The sequence below is a fragment of the Cyprinus carpio genome, unplaced genomic scaffold (genome assembly GCF_018340385.1).
Source record: "Cyprinus carpio isolate SPL01 unplaced genomic scaffold, ASM1834038v1 S000006815, whole genome shotgun sequence".
NCBI lineage: Eukaryota > Metazoa > Chordata > Actinopteri > Cypriniformes > Cyprinidae > Cyprinus > Cyprinus carpio.
Window position 1 is genome coordinate 57,217 of NW_024879399.1, and position 27,445 is coordinate 84,661.

Genomic DNA, 27,445 nt, shown 5'->3' on the forward strand with positions numbered 1-27,445 from the left:
AAAGCCACAAACATGCAGGTATGCTAAAGCCACTATTTTTAAGAAGAGTAATTCATTTGTTTTGAAGTGGATAAAACATTTATAAATGCCTTAGTCAGGTGATTTCCAGTGGCTTGTGTTAAATCCTTCTCTCTCATCAGCAACAGACGGTGTCTGTCTGTGTGGATGTGTGTGGGATCTAGTGAAAAGTGACCCTCTGAACCACTTTTTACCTTCCACTGAAGCTCACATCACGGTGCACCAAAAGTTAAAGGACGTGTGTCAGAGAACACAGCTGTCTATACCCCTCACCAGTCAGTGCTTAGTACACACTACAAAGTGTTCCAACACCTGTCATTGATGATGTGTAATGCATTGTGAGTAAATCATTTACAAAAAGCTTGCTGCATCCCCTAAATCTAAAGTGTAAACTATTCATCACTTGTAAATGTTACATTCTCATTTGTTAGACTCCTTTCTACCTTTACAAATTATTTGTATGTGTAAACAAAGTCATTTATAACCACTTTCTGCATCCCCTAATACTAAAGTAAAAACTATCTCATCACTTGTAAATGTTACCCTTATCATTTTGCAGCCATCTTCCTGTTAGACACTGATCCATCTCATTCCCATCACTTTTTACCCAAGCTTGTTTTTTTTTAAAATAAAACTAAGTTGTTAAACACCTCTGCCACCATGTAATCAGCACTTAATTGTTTATTTTTTATTTTGTTTCCCATGGACAGCTGTCTCACCATATCATGAAACCACACCCTAGAACGTAGTCCATTATTTTTTGTGCATTTTACTTCCAAGAGTCCTCAGAAGTCATATACCACCATGTGAGAGAATATTGTTTTCCGTAATCTAATCATTTATACATTAATAACAGTAGTACATAGCTTGCAGTCTCATCCGTTAAACACTTTCAAAATTGGCGCGTCAACACAACGACACTGGTTTGCAGCAGTGACATCAACCTCGCTCCTTATTTGCTGTGTCCCACTTAAGTGATTTTTTCGACCACCATAGATTGTTTGCCCGACATGCCAAAAATTGTGTTGTAGTGAGATGCAGTGCGACGCTTTTGAAGGATGGAAATGGATATCAGGAGAATGTTTGCAGAGCAAAAATCCCAATAAACACTTTAATTGCATTCTGCTAACTCACACAAATGCTTTTGCTGTCAAAACACTGGTAATCGTTAGACACATAGCGTCCATTTTATCTTGTCTTTATGACTGCTTTTTGATAATGTGTTTTAAATAAAAATTGATTGCTTCTGACTAGCGCTACATTTACATGTATCTGCCTGTACACACTTTGTATATTAGTCAAAATAGTTATGCTTTTGAAGATTATAGTGAGCTGGAGTAGGGCAGCCCCTTAAGAATTATCTTATACATAGTATCATTAATAACTAAGGATAAACATGTCTACTGTCAAGATATTCAAACCTGCTCGTCCACACTTAATACGATCATTATAGGGCTTGTTTGTCCAAATCCATGGGAAATACGAACCAGTCAAGCAGACATATATACTACAATTGCGCCGTCTATCGGCCAAAAGGTCGTTTTCATTATAATGTTTTGTACTCTTTTATTTGCACTCCCCGGGATTTGCGGTTTGTGTAAGCTCAGTTGGTCGATTATTAGCGCTGTATACCTGGATATGCCCCCAATCAAGAGCTATCATGCTGTTCGATCCATCGGTGACTGGACTAGACGTGCACGGTATATATGCTATACATGCTCAATAAATCATAATTTAGCCATGATTTCTATCGTGGGGCGTTAGCGTTTAGGGCGTGGGAGTTAGGGTTGTGGTCATTTCGAGAACGAAATAAGCCACCCCCCTCGTAAAAATATGTACAAATTAATGTGAGATCGCGTGCTGAAAAAAAGCCACAGCACTTGATTTAATAAACTGCTGCCGTAGTGAGCATCAGCTGCCGTTTTGATTGGTAATGACGTCTTTACGTACATTTCATGACGACAGACGCCACCGCGGCTACTGTCATTATTTTTACGCCCGCTAGAGCTCGTCTTAACTTACTAGACGTAACTTAATAGGGTCGTAATAAGGCCTGCTTTGCACAAACGGACCTATATTGCCCGTAGTTTTTGTTGGAGGACAGGCTCCAATAATCTATATTGTGTATTTTATTTTTTGTGAAGTGGCCTAAACAAGTTTTGTATAAGGACAGTGAGTGGTTAGGGGGCCTCACACCACAATGATATCCTTATAATGTAGTAACATTATTTAGTGGCAATAACAATATTCTATAATGTAAATCTCATATAAGCGCAAATTGTCTCTCCTTGTAAAATGAAACGGGTATACCAGAACCTTTAGCAGTATGGGCAGCTACATGGCTAACCGATTGTACAAAAGCGCGTGAAGAACAGTTTGTTAACATAAATTTATAACGGATCTGCAACATTATATGTAACACATTGACAAGTGGATGGATAGTTTTAACTTAGATTAGGTGAAGCATGCAAGTTTGTAAAATCGATTTATTCATGCGTTTACTACATCTATAACAGGTGTTGAACACTTTGTTAAGTGTGGTAAATAAGGAGTGACCTGTGCGTGAGGGTAATTAGCGACATGCTGTCGTTCGCTGACAACCACATGGAAGTCTTAACTCTGTGCAACTGGATGTGAGCTTCAGTGGAAACAGGGTAAACACCGGCTGGAGTCAAAGTCTGCTTTATTGTCAATTCTTCCACCTGTACGTTACATACATATCAGAGAATTTGAACATGACCGAGTCACGCTCTAGACCCAAGGGGTTGCATACATATAACACTAACAGTAAGAGCCTAAAACATACATGATACAGATCAAATATTAATACAATATACAATACAACTATACAAATAAGCCGGCATGTATAAGAAAAAAATAGTAAAAAGAAAAAATAAAAGTTAAATAAAGCAGCCGCAAAGGCACATAGCAGATAGAAGTGCAAACCAGTGACGAGTCGTGAACAAACCAGTAGCAGATAAAAAAGATTGTCGTCCAAAAAGAGCTTATCCGCTACTGATTAAGAGTGACAAAAGGAGATCAGAAGAGCCAGGTTTTATCTTTAAACATGCACTCCGATGAAGACGGTAGTAGAATACTAGTATTCGGCGGGGTGAGAAGCAGACCTGCCCGGATGGTGGATCGGCGGGCGGGTGTGTGGCTTCCAATAGATCAGTGGTGCATGCTGAGAAAGAGGGAAAGGGGGGGCAAGCTTCGGGGACTGCGAGGCTTTCAGGCCTCCTGCCAGCCCTGATGAATGAATGCTGTACTGTCAGTTGCATGCTGCCGTCCAGGCCTGGGAAGACACCGCAGTCTCCTCCCTAGGATGGCCGTATGCATGAGATAGAAAGCTGTGTGCACAGAGTATACCGGAATGGGATCACCTGCCCCATGCAGAGGGCTTTCCGCGACTGACGTCGCACCGCCGCACCGCGGCGCAGTCGGACTAATCGTTCCCACCACAGTAGGAGGACAGCGGGATGAGAGACACCAATGATCTTCTCAGCTGCTTTCACTATGTTTTTTTTTTTAAATTGTGTCTGTGCAGCAGTCTTATGGCAGGATGCGTTGCAGGCCGCAATACCAAATAGTGATGCAGACTAAGTCAAGATGCCCTCTCGATGGCGCACTCGTAGAAGATGCACATGATGAGCGGGCTGCGGCTTTATTTTTTTTTTTGTTTTCCCTCCTAGACTAATCGCAGTTTGCCGGAGAAAGTAGAGCACGCTGCCTGTGCTTTATTGGCCAGTGCTGCGGTGTTGTCAGGCCCTAGGACGAGCGTACTTGGTGATGTGCCATCAACCAGGAACTTGCCGTGATGCCTACTCTTCCCACCCCACCCGTCACACCGAACAAATTGCCATGGTCAGAGGAGCCTGCGACGCACCGTGCCCATTTGTGACACTCTCCTGAAGTCTAACAACAATCTCCTCGTCTTCTCCACGTTCAGAGAGAGCTTGTTTTGGGTGTTGTGTCACTGCATGTATGTTCGCCCCGGCCAGGCACGAGATCACTCCAGGTGCCCTACACTGCCGTTTGTCTTAATCTCTCGTTGCTAAGTGAAGTGACACCACAGTTGCTGTCGCCGCACCCAATTAAATCAAAGAGGTTGGAGTTGTGTGACGACGTAGCTGCAATCGATGGAGTGTCAGCCCTAGCAATGAAGAGGAGGGGGGCTCAAGACTACAGCATCCTTGGGGGGCCCCAGTGTTCTGAGGTGATTGAAGTGGGCTGGATGATGTTGCTACCGAACGCTTTCCCGACTGAGGTCTTCCCGTCAGAAAGCTCCAACAGCCAGGCTTGTCACATGACCGATAGCGTTTGGAGTACCATCTGAAACCATGTTTGTAAAATGAGCTCCTCTTGAAGGTAGTGAGTGTGTTGAATGATGAACTGAAAGTCTATGACACTACCATTATGCACGTATATGAGGGCGTTGTGAGTCTTATATGTGTGAGTGCTGAAATGACGAGGGTTTTAGGTGCCCGAGGGCGTTCATTGGTCGAGCCCCAAGTTGCTGACCGATATGCAAATGCAGAAGGGGTCCAGGGATGGGGTGGCGGAGGCAGACTGGATAAATGCCTAGCGATGACATAGCCATCGAAAGCACTTCATGAGGAGGGCTTGGTAAGCTGCCAATCACGGAATGGAGTAGTCATTGAAGCAGGATGGAGTACGGCTTATTCACGGGGAATGGAAGTGATGGTCGTAGCTTTGCCAGCATGTGGGAACAACAGTCTGACTAAGCGACGATGTTAAATAAGTCTGTGGAAGACATCTGTGCGCTTCCACTGCACAATCTCTCGCAGTACATATCCACAGGGAATGTTGTGCAGACCCGGAGATGCAGGTTTGCGTTGCATGGATCATGCTGAAGGAATCTCTCTCAGACAGTTTGTCTGGTCGAGTCAGTGTTAGTCACCTGAGTCACCGGGAGGAGGTGAGAGTATTCTGCTGCAGTGGTTGCTGTTTTGGTTCCCTCAAGTGCGATTGCGAAGCAGGTTGGTCACGCCCCTACAATTATCAGTCAGCTGAAGGATGATTGCTGTCGACACGGTCCGCGGTGGGGACTTGTATAGTCAGCTAAGGGTCTGTATACCATATGACCACAGGATCGAGGACGCGTCTTCTGCACACTCCACTAGCAAACGCATGGATCATACTCATGGACGTACTGTCTCGTAGAACTGAAAGGATGCCGCGGTCGAGACAGTGATTGCGGCGCTTGTTTACTGATTTCTTTGCCCTAGTGATCCTACCAGGGCCAACCTCAAGAGGTTCCTAGCCTCGTTATGAAGCGAAGACGCGTTTTGTCTTGTCCCACCCCCTCACCCCCGCCCTCTCCCACTTCCCCCCCCCCGTAGCGCCGCCAAGCACGCCCGTGTACTCAGGTGCATATGTTGCGACTCCCCCTGTCATCCACACAGTTTCGGCAAAGTTGGCCCACGGACAGGAAGGCTCTTTGTGAACGTGTGATTAAATCAATGATACAGATGGTGGTCGCTTGCTAGGCACCTGAAAAGTGGACAGTCTCCTATGACATATCATCTTGGAGAGTCTGGTGGTGTCTCTTGGAATGTGTCCCGGCCCTACTTGAAACGTCTTCTGCTCAGTTGTGTGTCAAAACAGGCTTGACAAGTAAGACTCCTGATCGGACGACCCGTTCCGGCCCACACTTGAATTTGTTTGTGAAACTATGGTGTTGGCGACTTTAATGAACAGTCTGTAGATGCGACAGGCATTAGCCATGACGATCGGGCTTGTGTCTGATGGTCTGAGGGCACCAAGGTGGGGGAGGGGGAGGGATTGGGCCTCTGTGTGGTGTAAACTAAAAGTCTAAAATGCTTGGGTACCTCTTGTTGGACAAAGTGTAGAACTGTGTTGGTGTATTTTTTAGAAAACACACTCTTAAGTCTGCTGTAGGGGTGCATAATCTCCCAGTTTATGGATGAGAAGAAAAGCATCAGGGTGGGCTGTCTGCTGCTCACTGATGTGCCCTGGTCTACCCAGTTCATTTAGTGCCCATCATTCCTGTTGCTGTTGTTCGGAGGAATGTATACAGCAACGGCAGTACTGGCTGTATATTTCCTCGGGGAGATAGAACAGCCTAGCACTTAATAAATCATAAACTCCCCCAGGGGGTGAGCAGTGTTTGAAGACCACAACGGCCATCGCGGCACCATGCGTCCATTGATGTAAACACAAAGCCCGTCCACTGCGAGGTTTACCTTCCGTGATTTGATGAGAGCGTTAATACCAGACGCCCGGTCGATAGCCACGTCAGTGAATCGAGCCCCTGAATTAGCACTGTCTGGGAGCGCTGGTGCTAAGACCACGTGTCGTGGGTGCACACAAAAACACAACAGTCTCTTACAGTCCATCTGAGTTAAGCCTGTAGTAATCTGACCTGTAGTCCAGTTTATTGTCCAAAAGAGTAGGTACGGTAGCCAGTACGATGGTGACGGGGGGATAGCTAGCTTGTGTGGCAGTTAGATGTTAGCTCTAGCCCGGTTACCTTCCGTGCTTACCCCTCTTCTGCTGCCTTCTCACGCTGGTGTGGGCGAGATTGCAGCAGTGGGGGTCGATGATGGTGTAGGCCTCCGGAGCAGACCGAGATCCACCAGCTGGCCTCTGGCTTCTGCGTGCACAGAGTTTAACTCTAAAAATATACAAGAAAACACAATTTTGACGGGACAGAGAGAAGATCGCTGCCGTGGTGGATGCGCAGCCATCTTGTTACAACCAAAGATGAGGGTTTCACTTTCATCACTAGATCCCACACACTCCACAGAGAAGTCTCTGCCTGATGAGTGCGGAAAGGATTTAACACAAGGCCATCTGGATTCACCTAGACAGGTTTGTATTATAAATGTGTAATCCAATTCAAAACAAATGAATGTACTCTTCTTAAAAATAGTGCTTTAGCCATACCTGCCATGTTTGTGCTGATGTTTGTGATGTGACACAGACCAGCTTACAAATTCGTCAATAAATCATATACTGATAATCAACCATTTGTTCATGATTATCAATTGTTTAAGATCACGTTATACAAAACCATCTACTACAATGATCAGTTTGATTTATTTCATGATGTTGACACATTTTAAAGAATCAACTTACTTTTTTAAAGATAAACTTACTAAACATTTGTAAATCGTATAGCATACCACTCATTAATCATTTATGAACTTATAGTTCAATGTTTTGTAAATGATTCATTCATAATTAACTAATAATCTATAAGTGACTTATAACAGAATGTTATTATAATGTGTTACCCATAGTAGATTATTAATATTAATCAGTACATAAAGGTATAAACAAGTCAGTAGCAGAAGTAAGCTGTTGCTAGGTTCTAATTTTCATCTCAAGTTTTTTCAAAGTGAACATTTAAATGGAAGCTGCACATATGGAAAATAACTTTTTTAAGAATTCGCTACTAAAGGGAGGCGTCTTTTTAAAGCCGATAACTTACACAAAAAGAAAAAAAAAAAAACAGTAGGACTAAAGCTATTTTCTTACACAGATGCTGACATTATCTGACAGTGAAACATGCTATTGTTAAAAAACGAAACAACAAACAAACAAAACAAAAAAAACATGCAAATATATACCACCAGCAATGCTATAGTAGGCTAAAAGTATATGTGATTTTCTGTGTACATTTGTGAGTTTGATAAGAATGAGTAGTTAAACATTCTGATGTCTTTAAAATATTATCTGTTGTATCATGTCTAACGATGTTGAGTCTTAGATGTGACTCTTATGTAATTTACTTTGATACAGATCAAGAACAAGGCTTTCCAGCTCTGATCGCATCTGTGCCCTTTGGGTCTTTGTGACCATGGTAAGGCGGAGGAGCGGGCTGCTGTTTAGGTTTCTGGGAGGGTTAAGTTAATGAACCCTTTTGGTTTTTTTTGGTTTATGGGCAGGCAAGTTTCTTGTAAAGTCGCCAATGCGTCATCTTCTCTGATGGAAAGTGATGATGCTTGATCGAGGGTAATGGTGCCCGAGACGTTTTGGTCTATGTAAGTAAGTTAACCATTATTATTTGGTTTTCATGCATAATATAAAGCAATACAAGCAAAGGTGCCAACAAAGAAAAGGTACAAGCAAAGTGTGACAACATTTTACTCTCAACCATAAAGACACAATACAGTTTCATAAAATTTTGTGTGAGAAAATCAAAACTCAGACTAAATAAGGGTGTATTCATATAAGTTCATATTCAACAAAGAAGAAAAAGTGCTGCTGATACTTCCTTCGTTGTTATGACAGTTGTAACTTCATGTTCTTTGTCTGTGTTTAGGTCTGATTATCACCACGACCTTTACCATTTTTCTTGTATTTTGGTAATTGAATCTGTAAGCAAACATTTTCAGATCATTTATACTACGTTAACTATAACATAACATGTGAGATATAGTCATAGTATAGGTAGATGTAGTGATATTAGTGGTAACAATATCAGAGTATATAGGCACTCATCTATGCTACCTAGGCTACGCATAATCATCTAATACAAAATATGTAACACAATAAATAGGGTGCGTCTACTTTAACTTAGTAACTAGATAAAAAAGTTAGCCAGACAAACTTTAATGTTGGCTTGAGAAAGCGCCATCCTAGCCAGACAGTTTGAAACATTTGGACACAGTTTTTTGCCCAGTATTGAAATGTTTGCAAGTTGTTGAATGTTTTCAAACGGTTGAAGTTTCGACAAAGTTTCGAAAAGTTTACGAATTTTATACTAAAGCACTGAATAGCCATGTCTTAGCATGCTTAGCAAGTTAACTAAGCATGATTAGCGAGTAGACTAGCAGTTCGCCTATGCATGTTTTTAAACATGTTTTAGCAGTGACTATCATGTTTTTTAGGTCATGATTCGGATATTCGTTGTGACTCGCAAAGTCACTAGCATGTTGCTAGCATGATTAGCAAGTTACTAGCATGATGCTAGCATGATTAGCAAGTTGACTAGCATGTCGCCCCTAGCCATGTTTCCTAGCATGATTAGCGATGTGACTAGCATGTCCTAGCATGTTTTTAGCATGATTAGCAAGTGACTAGACATGTCGCTAGCATGTTTTGTTTAAGCATGACATTGCAAGTGCCTACAATGTTTTAGCATGATTAGCGCAGTGCAGCTAGCTCCCCCAGTCTCTAGCCCATGCTTTTTAGCATAGCATTAAGCAAGTAGCCTAGCATGTTTTTAGCATGAGAGCGAGCCACAGGGACTAGCCCTTTACGGCTAGCATGTTTTTTAGCATTACACTTAGACGGGTGAGGTGTGCTCGCATGTCGCCTAGCAATGTTTACTTATAGCTATGATTTAGCGAGTGAACCTGAGCATGTCCTAGCACGTTTTTTTAAGCATGATTAGCGAGTGACTCAGCGAATGTCGCCCGAGCCATGTTTCTAGCATGATTCGTCAAGTGGACTAGCATGTCGCGAGTCATTTTTTTTTTTAAGCTATGAAAATTGAGCAAGTTTACTCACATGATTTTTATTTAGTCTGTTAGCGAAGAGTGACTAGCCTGTCGGCTAGCCTGTTTTTAGGCGATAATGAGGCAAAGTGAACTAGCATGTTTTATAGACCTGATTTCACGATAAGTGACTAGCATGTCCGCTAGCCTGTTTTTCGCATGATTTAGCGGCGTCCACGGCCGTCGCATGTCACTAGCAAGTTTTTTTTATAGCATGATTAGCGAGTTGTGAATAGCATGTCGTCTTAGCAAGGTTCTTCTTTCTTTCTAGCTGATTAGCAAGTGACTAGCATGGTCACTAGCATGTTTAGCAATTGACTAGCAGTTCGCTAGCATGTTTCTAGCCCATGATTAGGCAAGTGGACTAGCATGTCCTCGCATTATTAGCCAAGTTACTACGATGGATTAGCAAGTGACTAGCCATTTCCCTAGCAATGTTTTCTAGCATGATTAAACAAGTGCTTAGCATGTCACTCGCATGTTTTTATCATGATTATCTAGTGACTAGCATGTCGCTAGCTATGTTTCTAGCATGATTTAGCAAGTGACTAGGCATTTCGCTAGCATTTTCTCTAAGCATTGATTAACAAGTGAACTAGCATGCTCACTAGCAATGTTTTTATCATGATTATTGCGATTGACTAGCCTGTCGCTAGACATGTTTCTTAGCATGATGAGAGTTTTCAAACAATCGCATCAAAGCACATTTTTCGCACATCAGTACTGTCAGCTGTGTCATAACTGAAGTGTTTATATTGACTGCAGTCTGGGAAAATGAAAGAAACAAATATTTAATATTCAACAGATGGAAAGTTTAGGATCCGTATCGAAGATATGTGAGTTTCTTAGAAAGAATTCAAGCAGGATAAGATTCAAAGCTATGAGCATGTGCTTATATTTTCTCTACAATCATATTGTAGATTTGACCCATTTAATATTGTGTGCAGATTATTTATATAATATGAATTATGTGTTATATCATGCAAAATAACAGTGTTGGTTTACTTCGCCATTGGGAGTGGTAGCATAGGGAAGCGAGGCTTTCGTGTCTTTATAGAATTATTTTCTTTCTGTTATTAAAAAATCGAGGCACTGGGAATAATTTTTGGCGTCCCAGTATTTAGGCCTAATTTTAAACAAGAAACGAACACATAAATTTTTAAACTGCCACCATTTAACTAAATCACTGAAACTCTAAAGACTGGACTGATTAATAAATCTTCTTCACGTATAACTCAAGTTCTCTCATTATAATCCACGAATACCACAATTAAAAAAAAATAGCTTCATTATTGACAACTTCAGTCGTCTGTCTTTGCTGTTCAGTAATAAAAAAATAAATAAATGAAAATAAATAAATAAATTGTAGCCGCATTTTAATGCATGTTTGTATAATATCCGTAAAATAGCAGTGCAGATTGGCTAGCGCATGATGCTGAGTGCTCGCGCATTTATTCTTATTTTTCTACTATGTATCTTCATTACGAATCTTGTTTGGTTTTATTTAGGATAATTTGCATGTAAAAAAAAAAAATATTTGCTTTGTATGCAAATGCAAATGTGATTATATTCATATTCAAGTGTTTTGTGCGCGAAAATTATTATGCATGCATGACAGGGAGGTGCCCTCTTCGATTTGTCCTGAAATCTTTTTTTTTTTTTCCTGATAATGAAAATGTACTGAAATTGTGGTGTGAGAAACATACTATTTGAGAAGTTCATGTTTTATGATCTGTACAGAAAGTTTTGAATGTCTGTTTTATTCAGCTGGGTTATTGTTAGGTGTTTTTTTTTTTTTTACGAATCAATTCAGAACGAATGGTTGTTGTGCATTATGTCAATCTGTTTGACGGTTGCATGTGAGAGAGCCAGCACTGTGAATTTCATCTTGCAGCCGACAAAGAAAACATTTGTTTATTAATAAATAATTCAAAATGTCTCCTTTTTCACAATTATTGGGCTACTTCTTCCTGTGCTTTGTGGCAAACTTAATGCATGTGCTTAAGCGTGGAATATATTAAGGCTTATTATGGATTATAGATGTAAATTTAATATAAACCTGCGATTAGTTGAATAATGAAAATGACTGAACGACTAGTAACTAGAAAAATCTTACGTGGGAGGGCCGATCTATGTAAAAACCCTCTAGACATCTCTGTTAAAAGTGTTTAAAGCATTTTATAGGCGTTTGCATAAATTCTTCTTTCAGAACGGTCTGTAAAGGAGAGATGCCTTAACACTGATATTTACCTCTGAAATACAAAATGAAAATTGAAATAAAGTTGATATTTATGTTTGAGAATGGCCAGCCTTTTTCTGCAGATATTGTGCTTCTGTTTGTTGTGCATTTTAAATAACATAAAGTCTACAAAATATAAAAAACTCTGTGTCTTTTTGTCACGTCTGTAAAAAAAAAAGCCTATAAAACATGTTCATCAACGGGGGTTTTTACTTTACTGATGTCTGGACTCTGTTTGGGATTTAGAAAAAACTTCAATATATTGTTTCATGAATATGCTACATTCAGTGGAAATTATATTTCACACTCTAAAAAAAATATTGTGCTATGGGACGCAACAAAATAAAATGCCGACACTCCACTACATGGCTCGTAGTTCTGATGGGCTCAACCCTCCTGCGCGTTTGAACGGATGCCAAGCGGACTGAGTATGAGCAGAGCGGTGTGATTCTGACTGGAGGCGAGGAGAGGATTTTTTTATAAAGTCGAAGCATCGTCGTTTCACCATCCGCGTCCAGCACGCGCCCATCAACATACAATTCATAAGCAACCCCGTGATATACTGCATATTTAGCAAGAATTCCATTAACATATTTTAGCTTAGCTTGATACACATAATCTCTCCGATCCAGAAGATTTATAATGGCAATAGTCAAGCGTTACAGGCGAGTTCTCAAGGAGTTTTTGCTTCCTTTACTGATTATTATCAGGTTACAGCATGATTTTAAACGATATAGCACGTTCACCCCTAATTGCTGTCGCCATAATGCATTCAAACAAATGTAATTTTACAGTGCTACTTCATCTGTATCTGATTTTGAAATCTGTAGAAATGCATCGATCGTAGATAAAATAACTGCCGAAAAATGTACTGTTTATTTTCATCACAACCAAAATTTGCACACCAGAAAGCAGCATATTATACCTTTTAATGCTGACAATGTTATTATTTTGGCGTTTGGTAGGAAAAAACTTTGACACCACAATAGCCTAATCCCCTTTGAAACTCTCCTGTTATTATTATTCTTTATTTATTTTATAGGCTACCTTATGAACTTAACATTTCAACTTTATCCATGGAGTGAAGGAGGAGCGGTGTTTCTGGTATCGTTGAGCGCGGAGCGGAAGAGATTAGTTAATGCTCGAGCCGGAGGGGAAATTGTTGCTGCTCCACTCTCACATACTCTGCTGCTGCCGAGTGAGAGAGAGGGTTTCGCCCTATGAAATGCACAAGACCATCCGGTGTAGACACGGTTAGAAACAGTGTCTGCTATATATTTACAAATAATTGATATAAGAAATAAAAATAAATACATAACCTAAACCATAGGCATAACGAGATGAAAATATAGACTAGAAATTGATTTACACCTTGCTCTGTCCTACGTCCCTGACACTGGGGGGGGACTCACTGCATAGCTGCCAGTTTTAATCTGAACAGCTCTTAACAGAGTGGATGGTTAGATGCATGATGGGCTAGTATTCAAAAAAATGAATTAATAAATAAAAAAATAAAGGTCTTTCCAGCATTAAGGTAATAACATTACTGCTTTTTTAATCATCTTGTTTCAGTTATAAATTTGACTGGTAAATGATAAAGAATTATATTAAAACTTGTTTTGAACAATTTATTTGTAATTTGAATATTGATTTTAAGTAGGGAGGCAAAAAAATCGATTTAAATCATAAATCTGATTTTTTGTGAAAAAGGCCATTGCCCAGCCCTAATGCAAAAGTTTTTTTTTTTTTTTTTTTTTTTTTTTCAATTTAGGCAACGTCCTCTGAAATTAAGATTATATTACAACTAATACACTTTATTTGCGCTATACAGTAGTCACATTTGAAGTGGATCAAACCTTTCTTTAAAGTTATTTTAAAACCATGTCTTAAAAAACCTGTTTCTGCAATTGAAACCCTCATAAGACACTGTCCATATGAACGACCAAGAGATTCCCACCTTTATTTCGACCCCCACAAGCTATATAGACTACCCTACCCCCCAACCCCCTCCATCCTGAACTGAATTTGGTCTGATTTGTTGGCTGTGCACGGTGTGTTTGTCATGTTACTGGTGTTGAAACATGCGCAATCACAGCAGCTTAATCTACTCTTTTTTATTCATTACGATTTCCTCACCGCCCAATATTATAGCTTTCACAAGACCAAAAATAATAACAAACTTTATCAATTGATAATTAATCATTATTTTTTGAGAAAATCGTGAACGTAGGCATTTGAGGCAGGCTTTAAAGACCAAGCGGAATCCTCTGTCAGCTGCTGCTCCCGCTTCACAGCGCGTGCGAGCTCTAAGTGACCCAGCTTCACCCTCCACTTTTGGATTTTAATAAAATCAATTTGAAGCGAATACAACTTATTAGTCATGAGTCCCAACATTTAGCATGTACAAGGCGGGAAAACATTGTCTACCTGAAGAAAGAGTATTTCATTGAGCTAATGCTGTTAAATAGAGATAAAAAAAATAACAAAAAAAACCTGTAGGCTATTCTTAAACTTGAAGGCTCATATATTGAAGTACAAATCCAAACACCAGAGCAACCTACACTCTCTAAGTGTTCTTTCATTGAAAAAGTATGCATTTTATTTATTCACAGGCTATATGGTTGAAATTATTTTTAGTTGAAAACTTTAAGTGCAATTGTCATTGAAAAAAAAATGCATCATAGAAATGTTTCATAGACCTTCGTTGTTTATGCTTTAAAAATCCTAATGGACAGACATAGGCCTATATTATTGTACATTACAAATATTGGGATCGTCCCTATTTTTCTTAAAGAGTAAATACTTATTTTCTTCAAGAATAAACATTATAAATAAAGAATAAAAGAAAGAACCTCTATTAGCCCTTATTTTTCATTTTCTGAAGTTAATTTGCAACTCTAATGATGATGTGACTCCCTGACAGTGGCACGTTTCCTCAAAAAAAAAAAAATTTTTTTTAAATAAATAAAATAAAACCTTGTTAGAGCTATGGGAGCGATTAATAGATTTAAAAAAAGCTCAAAAAAGTGTTGTGCTTGGTTTCCGAATGGAAAACGAATACAGCTCGTAAAAACTTATATGATGAAAAAGTCATTATAACAATATTTATTAATTCATAGAACCATTTAAGCAATGAACAACTGGGGTTTTTTTAATACCATATTCACTTGATTTCAATACTATTAAACTGACTTTAAAACCTTGATTGCATGTTGCATAAAACTACAATATATTTTGACTTGTTTTTTACAATGAACATTCCTGTATATAATATGTGACAGCACCTTTATATCAAACATTTTGAAATCGCCCACAAGCTGAGCATCGCAGGAGGCAGATTGAGCGCTCGTAGGGGGTGTGATTGCGCATATTGCACAAAGTCATTTTCGGATTCAATGAAAAATAAAGCTGGATAAAATTTATAAGCTAAACGAAACTTGTAAATAGTTAACAACATAGCCTAGATTAGGCCATACTCTGTTCCTAAGTATATAATGTACATTTGGTAACCCACAATAACACCATGTTAACCGATTATACACAGCCTATTTGTGCTTTTTGCGCATGTATTTTTTGTTTTTTTTATTTTTTTTTAATACAATTAAATGTGTGAGAGTTTGCCTTTTAATTCCATTACGAAAATATATAACGGCAGCCTAATAATGTTATAGGCGAATGTACCAACAGGATATTTTGAGTTCCCTTCACTTGACAACAAATCCTTTAAATTCAACAAATTTTATCAGAACAGACCAATAATTTAACAAATATAGATATCTAATCGATAAATATAATTGCAGTATATAAGTAATATAAGGCGGATCACCAAAACAAAAATAATTAATAAACAATTATTTAATGCAGACAGAAGGTTGGGCTTATCTGCGCTCAGTCGGGACAAATCCAAACATGTTGCCCATTTTTGTAAGCTAAACTCTTATTCATTAGGTAAAATAGGCGTTTGGATTTCACACGTGTTTCAATATCTAACGCAAAACAAAAAAAATCAGAATGATCAAAAAATATGCCACATTGGGACCACCTGCGCACGCGCGAATGGATGTCGGTGAGACGACTGCTGAGGCACCAGAGCGATCAAAAGTCACAATTCACAATTTTTTGGTCAAAGAGTAAAAGGCATAATTCAAACATGGAAAGTGTTAGCAGTTTTTAAAATCAAGAATAATACGATAATTTTTAAAATTATTTGTAAATGATGCCACGACCGTTCGCATTTCGCTCTGCAGATGGGAGCCTGAAGATTTTTTTTAACCAAGAATGAACCGAGATAAAAACATGTAGCTTTGAGCCGTGTATATAATATATATATCTTATTATATACCTATATATTAGATATATATCATATATATATATATATATTATGTTATGTTATTTAAAATTTTAAGTTATTTAATTTCATATATATATATCCTATATAATATCTATTATATTATATCTTTATATATATATAATATATATAATCCTATATTTTAGCCTATAATGACCTTGTTTTTAATAACAATAGCCTACATAGATCCCTTGATGTAAAGGTCTTTCTTTTAAATTTTGAGACGGAGACTGTAGCCTAAAACTATCCTATTTTTAATGGCTTTTAAGGATATATAATCTACTATAATGATTATTGTTGTTTTACCGCTTCCTTTCATGTTTACAATTCCATTCATTTCGCAATCCGTCTTTGGCAGCCACCTGGCGGTAGTTTTCGCGAATTACTATTAACACGCGCCTGACTTGCAGTTAACCCATTGGGTATTACCCATTTGGTGGTCAACGCTACTGTAATGCCGAGGGCTCGAACCTAGGGGGGATTCGAGGGAGATTTCATTCCCCCTGGGTTTAACAAATTACCAAAAGCATCCCCTCAGCAAAAACCACCATCCCCCTTAACGAGTAATACTGTGTAGTAATGTAAAAATTAGCATCAAAAGAATTTTTAAATTTATCGACTTAAGATAATTCACTTATAATGGCAATTTGCTCCAATCGCACTTGGTTCTTTAAAAAGCTGTGCACAAGCGGATCAAGTTTTCACAATCATTTTCGTGCAAAATGTTTCAACCGCAACTTCTGAATTCGTTAAAATAAAAGAACGAAACGACATAACAAGATATGATTTTTCTTCATTAGAATTTAAAACATTCCCCTGACATAATGTTATTGTGACTGTATGGGAAACTGTGAATGACTGAGAGATGATCGGATAGCCATGACCTTGATAGAGCAGCGACCTTGCAAACAACCAAACCAAAAAAATGTCTTGTGAGTCCAAACGCATTCACTGCACCAGGATCCTATTATAATACAGGTAACTAACTTATAAAGTAATTTACAAAAAAGACCATAGATGACTTTTCAATTTTCATTGCACGAGCCATGGTACTTTTTGTTCGACAATCAGTAGCCTTGACTACTGCCAATCACACATGGGCTATTCATGTTATACAACAGTGGTCAAGTAACCACTGTTTGTTTTGTCCTTAATTGTTTTTGAACGAATCAAGTGAGCCGATGATTCCGGACCCATTCAGACTGACACTTTTCCTGCGTCCCATGTGCATACTATCCCATCCTATCTGCCCTAAATATTACTGAAAATTCCAATATCACATAGAATTTCGGATGGCTAGTATGGCACTGTCACACGACGCTCCGGAAGGTAACACCGAGCCAAGATCAATCAAAAGAGTCTTTATTCATCCAACACAGGGGTAAATCCAAACATGGATAACAGGAGGAAGAACCCACGTACTTGACTGATAGACCTGCCAATTCTGAACTGACATGACTATCTATATGCCGGAAGATAATAGGTGACCCCACAGGTGTAATGGAATTGACTAAAATTAACAGGGGCCATGGAAACACATGGGGGAGGAAACTAGAAAACCCACCTGGAATCAAAATTCACAAACCAACGGGAGACAGAAACGGTGTCACAGGGCAAAAAATACACATACATTCCATAATCCTGACATGGCCATTGACAGTCTTGTTTTTTGTTTCTAATTGAATCACCCATTTTGAAATATAATCCCTTTGATTTAAAAACACTTCAATAAGTCATTTATCTAAACCAGGTGCTTGCTGCCACCTACTGGTGATGTTTATTGTCAGCATTATTTATGCATTACAAACGCCTAGCCCATAAAAAGTAAAAAAGAAAAGAAATATAATCCTCAACAGATTTTTTTTACAATTCGAACCACTGTCTAAGGCTGTGGCTGAGTTCAGTTGTAGTTCTTGCGTTTTTCTCATTTTCTTCAGTAGCTTTTTACCAGCAGGTGTTCATCCATTAATGCTCAGTCCATTAATTAGTCAATGAATTAGCGCCACTAACCTTTAACTCTGCTTCAGTGTTACTTTTATTGCTTGTTTTAGATGGGTCCAAATGTTCTCCTGAATAGAGTGTATTTTACTCTGGGTATTGTATAACCGTGTCGGCTTAACTTAGTGAAATGGTGAATGTGAATTGTGACTATTGAGCAAAAACGTTCACTTTTAACCCTGCACAGGGTTCTTTGTTGACACAGATAAACATCATTTTACAGTACCTACTATCCTTCAACTGAATCATCTCCTCAACAAACTTTTCTATAATGCTATTTATCCTCCTTCTCAGACACATCAGCATATAAAAAACATATTACACTCACAAACCGCCTGGATATCATTGATATATAATCAAAACAAAAGAGGACAAAGTACACTCCCCTGTTGGGACTCCATTGTTAACAGTTTCTCAGAACAGCCTCCCGTCAACTTTATATAACCCTTTGCTCCTTAAAATATATTTTTAAATTACCTTTTTAATTATTCCCAATCATAAACCAGGACAATACTGGCCCGTTACAAGCAATGGTATCATATCGAAAAACAAAATAAGTTGTATCTCCCATCCCTAGTTGTCAGCTCTTGTAGTTGAAAGTGAATGTCCCATGACATTTGCCTAGTATGGTAACCCATACTCCTAATTGTTTTTGCTCATGAAGTTAACCCATCCACGTGCACCACACATCAGCAGTGAGAGTTGTAACACGCCACCCTAACCGTTGGCAGCTAGATCCAGCGCCCGGGGAGCAACTGGGGGTTCGGTGCCGTCAGCCATGGTATTGAGATGCTTTTCATTCACTAATCCCCACCCCAACGACAACCTCCTGCCATTACCGAGACTTCGAACCTGCAACCTTCTGGTTACAAGTCCAATTCCTCTAAACCATTAGGCCACAGCTTCCGCCACCCTTGTTACGGCTCAATTTATTTAGTGTCAGCAGAGTGTAAACACCACAATGATTTCACTACAGCCTCGAAGTCCTGTAGTTTTGAACAGCACAGCGATCCTGACAAACGTTTTTAGTCATGTGGTGTGAAGTAAGCATAAGTCTCAACACCTTTATCAGAAAATAGCTTACTTCTTTCGGCATTGCAACAAGAAGGTGGATAACAGGTTTTTTTCCTCTTAATCTCCGGTAATCCATTTAGATATTTTTTTTGTTGGTGGGGGGGGGCTATATATACTTTTTTTTTTTTGTATCTTAAGTATAGTGTTTTTTATTAGTTTTTATTATTTGACTGCTAATGTTTGTAAATGATTTTGTAACCAAGCATTCAATTTTGAAGTATATCAGGATTATTAAACATGAGTTAAATTTAAGTAAATTTACATTATTTAACATAAATTCAATTCAATTCAAACATATAGCGTTAACTGTTTATAAGACCCATAGAAGTTTGCGTGATCTATTAAGAGTCCTGAAATATTGTTGCTTATCATGACATCAAAAATAGACACAACTTATTCAGAGAAATAACGCTAACGTGCAGAGATGACTTACCATCCGTAAAGACATGAAGCTTTTATTTCCAATATGATGTGTAAATTATGAATTTCACAATACAATAATAGGAAGAGGCTTGTATTATCTTAATTCATTGTATATTCTAATCGTTTACTGGTACTAAATATCAGTATACTATGTTCAGTTTAATAGTTCCTGCTTAATTACGTACTTATACTTATATACTTTTGTGTTGGATCATTTACCTGTGTCCAGCAAGTGTCGCAGCGCAACACACCCCACTTAAACATTTTCAATATAGTCGCTTTTCCTGGCCGAAAAGACCATAAACATTGCAGATAACCATCTGAAGTCAACAATTTTATTTACATACACATCTCATATAAACTAATCTCTGTGTTATTGATGATGCTTCAAATCAGGTGATTTTAGGTTCAAGGTTTTGTCTGTCAGTGCAATAAGGCTCTCTGCCTGTATGGTGAATAGTAAGATTGCTTCTCGAACACTAACTGGGTGGTCTTCAGCCCACCGATTGCCGTTTTAAGAATGCAATGAGGAAATCCAGTCCGATTATGTAGAGTAAGTGGACTGATCACTGTCCATGATGTTTGGTGCTTCTATTAGTGAAGAAACAACGGTGTGCAATAAATTCTTTGCTGGTACTTTCCACATTTGGCACTTTGGCATATCTGGAAAGACATGGATTTCAGCCGTGTGAAGGACAGAGGACTGCTTTTTTTTTCCTTCCCCAGGATGCCAATTTTAAAATGATGCCCCCGATAGAACACCCTTTTTTTACGTTGCGTAGGACCACCAGTTTGCCAAAGACTGCCGCCACCTTTTCCGCCACACAATCCTGCAACCCCTCCAACTGTCAGATATCAGGAAACTTAGGAGCCCGGGGTGGTTTTCAGGACAACTATTGGTTCCGTGGTCCAGAACACACGAATATCTTGACCATGAATGTTGGACTCACCCGTCCCCTGTTCGCGTTTACAATATCATATCGTCTTTTTGGCCATTGTGTTCTGAGAAACTCCGGACGAAATATTTAAAAGGTCATTGAAAATCACTTCAGTTAATGAACACATGAATATGAGCAAAACTTCCAACCATAACACTAAAATTGTTTTCTGTTTTGGTGTGGTACTATAGAAATCCAAGCAAACAGCAATCGGTAGAAATAAGAACCCATAGCAAATAAATGTAGACACTAGAAACTTAAACTGCATTCTTGCTGACTCGCTCAAAAAAAAAAAAAAAAACAACGTCTTTTAGGTTAACGCTTGTAACCATAGTTCCCCAGAGGGAACGAGGACCACTGCGGCAAACGCATTGGAAATGCCCTCAGCAAGACAACGCTCTGAATCATGCAATGAATCCCGTCCAATGATGGCTCTAGACATCACAAGTCGGGGTGGACGTAGAGACCAGGAAGTATAAAAGCATGTGCGGTGGATACAGTGGCAGCTTCCTGTAGAATGAAGCAAGTGCCTTCACCGGTATGCCGAAAGTATTGCAATAATACTTCAGCATCTTCGTTTCCTATGGGAACTATGTTTAAATGCTTTACCTATGGACTTTCCCATTCATGAACTCGAGCTGCGTCGAAACGCTTTGGGAACGAGAAATGCCCACGCCCACAGACTTCAAATCCCTGCCTAGTGTGGAATAGCAACAGCTAAGGGAGAGCACAGAGGGCCAGGATTGTCACGGATATCTATGTCATAATACTTCCCAAAGGTGAGCAGCGTGCCCCAGCCCCAAGCATTGCATATATCCTGCAAAGACACCACCGACAGGAAACGCCTTAGAGGTCCCGCCACACTAACGTTGGCACGTGAGCCTTGACCCCCAGTTGCCAGGGAAACCCAGAGAACTCATTAAGCTAGGGAGATGGCATCCCCAATATCCACCGACTGAGGGTCCTGCTTTGAGGGCATGGAGACCATTCTTAAATTGCACCATAGACAAGCTAGCAACGGTTCTGATCTTCTCCTCATGTCAGCTGTGTGGTCGTCATGGTCCCCCAGTGCTCACCAGGGCCTGCAGAGTACCAACTTCTTGATAGAGAGATAGGCCAGAATGAAGGAAGTTTTAAGAGTACGATGACGATCATATATCTCCTAAATTAGGGCTTCCAAGGGGTTTTGCAGAGAGCCTCTAAGCACCATGGCCATGTCCCTAAGGAGGGAGATTCGAGCATATTGGAGGAAACGTGTAACCGCCAGGGTCTCTGCCCACACGACCTGACCACAAGAGGGGGGGCGGTGGTAAGCAGCTATGGCCCTCAATTTACACCTTCAGGGTGGGAGGGGGTCAGCCCAGCGGATAACCGCGCCTTTAAGAACTCCCCTACTGAACCCACCTGCCAGTTAACCCTCTGGGTCGACAATGCACTGCCCCTACAGGAACTTAAATTATTTCCATCGGTTTGTTTGATCATACAGATAATATCAATAGATCAGTATAAGTTGTAAAGTGTCTACTTTTTTAATTTGTATACACACTACCTAACATCAACAGCTTTGTGCGTTTTTGTAAATAAAGAAAAAACAACAGGGTGCACGTGTCCTGCCGCCTTGTTCTCCCATGATCTTCAATTTAGAAACGTGTCACTAAAATAAAACTGAAACTCAGCACAATCACTTGACACACAAGACACCAGATATTAATCTATTGAAAGCTTTGACCTGTTCTTAATTAAATGAAGCAAATCGTATCGCCAAACCAATATTTCTGTGATAAAGTAATCTATAGGAAAACCAACACGAGGCTCCAGTGTGATGTCTACTGTTGTTCACTAGCCACACAATCTGCTTTCCGCTTTTGGATATGATAATCAACCACAAGACCATTCATGTCTTGTAAATTTCCCAATCACAGCAAACAAAGCAGTGAGAACTTTCCTCAAAATTCTCTCACGTCTACTTTGTGTCTGGAAAAAAGGCGGGCTGAGATGACTAAGACATAAATTAAGCTCAGAAAAAAGGACATGGCTGAGAGGACTACGACAGAATTTAAGCTCAGAAGAAAACACGCTGAGAGTAAATAAGACAGAAGTTCGCTAGAATAAGACAAGCTGAGAGGATATAAGCTTTTGATTACCTCAGAAAAACAGAATTGCGGCAGCTTGATCCATGTATCCTCATTTGACCAATGAGTAATTTTTTTTTTTTATTAACCTACTTGCATTAGTTGTCACATAACTTGTACCATTATGACCAGTTAGACCTTTTTTCAAACTATATTACAGTGACCTAAATGTCTAATCATGTGAAACATTATGCAGGATTCATCATTGCACGAATGTATCATGACTCCAGGATGTTTTTTTGTTTTGTGTTGTTTTATAAAATAGACAGCAGTACTATATACACGTAATATGAATTAATACTGTTACTATCGTCTTATGTTTTAGAGTACAGAATGATTATACAGAACGTTGGCTGTGATAGGCTACACGCTGTTTTCGCGAAGAGATGTAGATGTTTTTATAACTCGAGTTTTTTGTTTTGTAGAGTAAATTCGACATATAAAAGTATGCTTGTGTGTGATGACTAGAACTAAGCTTGCTGTTCCTACATATCTGCTCTGGTGTAAATGGTTTTTGAGCAGGTTATAACCCGGTCATGGGTGTATCGCCGATCATCTGAGGTGTAATTGTATCAAGCGCGCTGGAAATATTACTGATAAGTGGACCGCATGGAACGACATATATGTGCGTCAATTATTATCATTGGATGCCATTTATTATCATCTATGCATCTTCTGGTATTTGCTATGACTTTGTAATTTTGCGTTTAGGACTGTGGCTGCATCACTGTTCATAATTGCACAAGAAAAGGGACGCAAGTGTCGTTCAGTTTTTTGAGTTTCCTGGAAAATCATACTATTTTAATATGGTCCTATGATTTGTGGGGTGATCGTGTTAAAATATATTTGTCTTTGTTATTGGCAGTCTGGTTTCCTCAATGAATTAGGCCTATGCATATACTAAGGTTGTCAGGAACGCACAGTCACGAGTCACCACCAATTCATCACCAGCACCTGCTCCTACAGTCACTCCCGATCCCAATCACTTGGAGTACTGGATCACCTGCATCCTGCACCCAGCACTCGCATCACCTGGATACGCCATCATCACGCCCTTAACTTCTCCGGCGTCCGGATCTACCATTCCCCTACTCTGAACTGGTGCCCCGACCTATCTCCTCTAAACTTGATCTTTCTCTGCCCGCAGATCCCCATTTGCAATCTCCAGTGATTCTCCATTGCTGTCTCCCCCGTCTCACTCTCCAGAGCTCTGGGCTTCATCCTTTTCAGTGACTTACCATAGATCGTTGTCCTACTGCCATCCTGTAAATAAACTAATCTGCTTAACTAATCCTCCGTCTGTATATCTGGTTTGTGACAGAAGGACCGGACCAAACAGACAACTATATGAATCCCCAGTCACCCGCTCTCTGCAGACCTTCTGCAAGAGCTGGGCAACCATCTCCATGCAGCACTCACATCTACATGGTGAAGTCGTGGCCTAGTGGTTAGAGAGTTAGACTCCTAACCCTAAGTTTGTGGTTTGAGTCTTGGGCCGGCAATACCATGACTGAGGTGCCCTTGAGCAAGGCACTAGAACCCCCACCTGCTCACCGGGCTCCACAGTATAAATGGCTACCCACTGCTCTGGGGTGTGTTCACGTTGTGTTGGTGTTCACTGCTGTGTGGTGTGGAATTTGGATGGGTTAATGTAGAGCCACGAATTCTGAGTATGGGTCACCATACTTGGCCTGTATGTCACGTCACTGTTTACATCCACTCCCCAATCTGCCTCTGCCAGTACCACTGGCGCTGCCTGTGTCAGTATGCGGGAGTAACCAGCTGGATGTGGCAGGTTTCTACTACAAGTCTCATTATATATGTGAGGCGCAACCACAGACAATTCTTCCACCGACCATAACGAAGGTAGCCTGTCTTAATTTCTCTACTGTCTGGGCCGCGCCCTGCAATGGGCAAAGGCCATATGGGATGCTAATAGTGTCGTAGGAACGCTTTGAACATTGTGACCGGTGGCGCAGCTAGTGGATGTGGAACGAAGCAGCTCTCTTTCAAGCACTTATCGCCAATGTCTTAATCCCCGGATCGGTGCTCAATGGCGATCTAACGAGGATTCCATCAGACTGGAGAACTTTATTGTTAAAAGGTTAATCTGTGCCTTTTCACAACACCGAGCTGCCTGCCCGACCGCCGAAGCTGCCCACCAGTCTGGCTTTCCACCAGCACAGCCCTCCAGTACCAGAGCCATGTGCAAGTTGATTCTACTTAACTATACCCCGAGGAACGTAAATGCAGGCTTGTGGCTGGGACTCTGCCTTTATTCTGCTGCAACTGGTCATGTCATCCGTGCCTGCCCCCTCAAGCTCCCACGTCCTACGGTGAATACTATTCAAACAGAACCCTGTAATCCACGCGTTCCAACCATGTAAGAGTCCAACTACTCACCTCCAACACTGCTCTGTCTTTGTTTTTCAGCATTGGTCGACTCGGGCTCCTCGGGCAACTTCATCTCACAAAGTCGTCTCCATTTGCCTTGTGGTCGTGCATGCCCAGGAGTTCCGAGTGGAACCCATATAGGAAAAACCGTTAGGACGTGGGTGGGTGAAATTTCAGGCATCTCCATTAACCCTCAAGATTGTAGCTTTTACATGAAGAGGGAAATTCACTTCCTGGTTACTCGGAGGGACCAATGGTGGATATCAGCCTGTGACGCCCCTGGCTCGCGTTAAAACTCTTCAGAAATCATATGGGACGTCCAGAGAGGTAGTTCGCATGGAGCCAGTTTCTGCCATCAACATTGTCCACTGGCCCTTCCACGTCCAGCAACCAATCACCAGTTTTCAAGTGGCATCCACCCTCATCGAGAGATCCGAGCCTAATGTCACCCCAATCGATCCCATCTAATGATGGTGCTTCCAGGATGTTTTCAGCAAGCAGGCAGCCACTAACTTACCCCACCGCACAGGCCATGGGACTGTGCCATAGACCTGCTGCCTGAAGCAATCTCCCAAGTAGAGTGTATACATGTCCCATGCCCGAGCGCAAGGCTATGGCGAATACGGTCCAGGCGGCTCTCAATCATGCAATTCATTCCGACCGTCCACTCTCCGCTGCCTCAGCTTCTTCTTCTGCGTGGCAAGAAGACAGGGCTTGCGGCCATGCATCGACTACAGAGCCCGAACTCTCAGATGGTCAAACGCTCGTTATCCACTTCCCCTGTTCCCTGCCGCCCGTGAGAACTCTGTGGACCCACTCTTTCCAAGCTGAACCTTCGAGCGCCTATAACCGCGTACGTTATTCTAAAAGTTGATGAGGTTTAATACAGCCCCCCTTCCGGGCACTACTAGTACTGCTTATGCGTAATGGCGCGCCAATGCCCCCCTTATTCCGGGTTTTGAAGGAGTTTTTGGGATTTTTCCGTTAGTTCTTTAATGGATTATCATTTTTGACTTTTCTCATTTTTCTAAGGGAAAAAAAAACTTCCAAAATTCCCAAAAAAAATTTTCAAACTTTGTGGCCCCAAAACCCAAATTCAAGGGGGATGATATTTTTATTTTTGTTAGGGGAAAAAACGAAAAATTTTCATCACGGGAAAACTATTAAAAATTTTCCCAAAAAAAAATCTTAAAACAGAAAATCTGCCCTGGAAAACAACCCATCTAAAAAAAGAAAACGAAAACCTTAAAATAGCAAAAAAAAACTAAATCAACTCAAAAGGGGGGACGTTTCACCATGGAGAAATAAATTTTTAAGATCATTAAAAAAAAGGCAGACTTCTTTCTCACCATAATTGAAAAACCCCATAAAATACTAAAAAAATTTGGGGAAACCATTTAAAAAAAATGGGTACCCCCAAAGAACAAAACACTCCAAAAATTAAAATAAATAAAAATTGCAAACAATTTGGGTTATCAAAGCATTTAATCCTTTTTTTATTGATTTGTGGCTAACAAGCAAACTGTTTTACCCAAGAACATAAAAACCCCGTCAAAGACAAAGTCAATTCTTTTTTATTTTAATTAATGCACAGAATCAAGGACCCAAACCTTAAAATCACTCAGCAATAAAAATGCAAAGATTTTTTTTGTAGGGATACGGTAAGCCAAGGCACAAGTACATCTTCACATCCCCCATCACCAAAAAATCAACATTTTATTTCACAAAATACCCAAGCGGGGAAACCCTTTGGGCCCCAATTTTCAAAAGGGGAATCCTCATTCCACAAACTACGCCCCATCATATTTTCCTACAGTGTCAAAGTTGCAGAGAAACTAATAAAAAACAAATTTTTAAACCCATCAAAATCCCAACCCCCTTTGCTCTCCCCCCTATCATTTGGTTTTAGACCCAATTCTCCCCCGAGACTGCGACTTTTCCCTTTACTGAAAACAAAAGGCTCTGTTGGCCCCGGGGGGGGTTGTTGGTGCGGTTTCCTGGATCTCGGGAAGGTTTTTTGTACTGAAATTATATTTTTTGCTGGCAAAATTTATGCATTTTTAATTTTTCCCGGGATGCGTTTAAAATAACGGGTCTTACTCACGACCGTCTCCAAACGAGTCCTTCTTTTTTAAAACGCCCCCTTATCTTTCCCCCGGGCTTCCTCAAGGGCTATTTTAGGGCCTCTATTGTTTTCACTTTATATTAATACCTTCCATCCGTCTGTCCTGAGTTTCTTTCAGAGTTCTGGACACTGTAGTAATGTTTAGGTAAGAAATTTCTGGTGGCCGAGAAGCTCACTAAAACCAGGGGAAAAATTACAGCGGTTTAAAAACAATCCTCCTGCCTGCATCAAACACATAGCAATGTTTTTCACAAAATCCCCAAAAAAA